Raw genomic sequence first — 2,587 nt, 5'->3', positions numbered from 1 at the left:
TTCCACTTTTCGGCTAACCTGCTATGTGCAGGGATACTGGCACGGGAGAGGATTAAAGCTGGGTACAATAAATATCTGTCCTCGTTGAACGGATTTTTATTTGAATGTAGAATTGCTTAGGTTATTATATATATATTTTATTAGCTGGATATATATATTTTAGCGTTGCTGGATTGGATAGGAATGTGAGATCTTTCGTTGTTTTATATAAATTTATTTTTACGTTTGACTTCTTCTTCTCCTTTAATTTCGCTGTAGTGGTTCGTCGTTAGAACCGAGGCTCAATTCATTTGCTACGATGGATTCTATTGCCACGATTTTCTCGCCTTTTGAATTTAATAATCGAAGATGATTCTAACGATCCTCTCTGTGCGGGACTTGTGTAAAGTTTAAGCAATGATTCTATCTTCAAAACCGTTCACGGAAATAAAACGAGATCGATGATAGGAAGTTCTAATTCGATTCTCGAGGGAAACGAAATTATCAGAGAAGGAATTTTCAAAATTAATTTTCTTACCTTGAGGAAAAAGTGCTGTCGGGTGCCATTACTTCGCCTGCTCCGGTGATCGTAGGTGTTTTTACTTCTGGGTTTATTACTTGAACTCGAATATAGTTAATTTCCAATTTTTACTTTATTTATTTTATCTAGATACCCGCCTTACAATTTACTAATCTGATTAATACAGTAAATGCTATACGAAATTTCTGAACGAACGTAATAAAAAGCACGATGGTAATGAGTACAAAGAATAATCGTAATAAGAATGATCACAAAGACTAATGCGCAAAGTATAATGAGCGTAATACGAATGATCCGTAATAACAATGAACACAAAATATAATAATGAGCACAATATGGTACGTAAATTATAATGAGCTCTGCTCTATGTTGCTACGCTTATTTATAATGCCATCCCCCACGGGGTGGTGGTCCACTGGGGGTACGCTTCCGTGGGAATCGGGATGTTGCAGTTTGGATTTCTTGAAATCGTACGTGAGAGAATGCGAGTTCCATACTTCGACTTAGTTCCTATCAGTCCTGTGCTTCTGCTGAGCTAGCGTCTAGGAGGCTTGAAGCATTCCATGCTGGTCTAGTCTTTTCCGCGAGAAACTTCTATGTTTTGTACCGTGGGAATTACCCGTGTCTCTTCGGCGCGTGCAAGGGCTGGCGGCTGCAGCATCAAACATCTCGATGTTTGCTCGGGCAACACGCGCAATTCCGCTGCTCTCCCACAACAAGGACCTCCTTCTTCGAGTTATTTTTCGTAAGTTTGGATATTCGCATATTATGGTTGTTTTTGCGATTTTAATGTTTTTTCCTTTTTTGTTGTTTCCCTAGGCTTCGGTGATCGACGTTCGGACAATGTTTGCGGAGGCATTTCCATCAGAGGTTCCTTATTATTATTATTTTTTTCTTTTAAATGTCTTTTGTTTTTATGTATGATATATATATATATATATATAGTATCGTGGACGAAAGGCCTGGGAAATATCGGGCGAACTATGAACAGTGTCGCGATATATATATATATATATAGTATCGTGGACGAAAGGCCTGGGAAATATCGGGCGAACTATGAACAGTGTCGCGAGAGCCGAGGCGCCGTCGGGCCCATCAATGTGTCATCGGTCTTTTCAAGTGCATAGTTTCGTGGAAAAGACCTACGTAACCCTGGCTACGAGCGTCTGCGGAATACGTGTGCTGTGGGCCTAGGAAAAGGACAACAGAGTGTTAGTCGAGAAACAGAGTGTGCGAGTCGAGAAACAGAGTGCGAGTCGAGAAACAGAGTGCGAGTCGAGGAGCCGAGTGCGAGTCGAGCGGAGACGGAGTTTGCGAGTGGCGTTGCCGAGAGAGAGTGTGGATTGCGCTGTTTTCTGTACGTTTGGTATGAGTAGTTCAGGTTAATCAACAATCGTCTTTTTCTGTCTGATTAACATCTCTATTGTCCACTCTTTGTAAGCATATTACATCACGATATTACATATATATATATATTTATATATTTTTTAAATGTGATATCTATTTTATGTTTGTTAAATATATGTATATTTAATTTTATATTTCCCCCCTTTTTTTAAATATATATATATATTTTAAATATATATATATATATATTCATTTGTATTTGACAGTGTAGTTGCTCATAGAATCTATTAAAGAAAAATGTTAACAATGTGTTTTCATGATTTGTTTCTCGCGCCTGTTTTCCATTAATCCCTAAGATTCCTGTCGCCATAACGCGTGTTACTGTTCCGATGCGCACGTGTAAATCTAACATGGCTGCTCATAAATATCATTAGTAAAGTTATAGTGGCGGGTCTTTAGTTTTGTTTGATATCGAAGTAATTTTCCGTCTGTCGCACGTTTTTCCTTATTCTACCGCAATTAGAACATTTATTTATTAATATTGTTTAAAGTGACAATAGTATTGTTCGTGTGAATATACATATATATATGTCGGAGAGGCAGTGGGGATAGGGTTGTCGGTGTTTGAGGAGTCTTCATTGAAGGTAGCCATCGTTGCGGTGTAGCGAAGATACGATTTATTGACACAGGTATGAATAACACAGGTTTGACAATCTATCA

General features: G+C 38.4%; 1 long non-coding RNA gene across 1 annotated transcript; it reads left to right on the top strand.

Annotated features, from left to right (window-relative positions):
* The first annotated feature begins 560 nt into the window (after nt 1-560).
* Nucleotides 561-1,719, top strand: LOC143304688 (uncharacterized). Its single transcript, XR_013061351.1, has 2 exons — nt 561-1,265; nt 1,340-1,719. It is a non-coding gene; the product is annotated as an uncharacterized LOC143304688 (long non-coding RNA).
* The last annotated feature ends 868 nt before the right edge of the window (nt 1,720-2,587 follow it).

The sequence above is a fragment of the Bombus vancouverensis genome, unplaced genomic scaffold (assembly GCF_051014615.1).
Source record: "Bombus vancouverensis nearcticus unplaced genomic scaffold, iyBomVanc1_principal scaffold0046, whole genome shotgun sequence".
In the NCBI taxonomy this organism is placed as follows: Eukaryota; Metazoa; Arthropoda; class Insecta; order Hymenoptera; family Apidae; genus Bombus; species Bombus vancouverensis.
The sequence above is the reverse complement of the archived record's forward strand: the minus strand, read 5'-3'. Positions and strand labels throughout refer to the sequence as shown.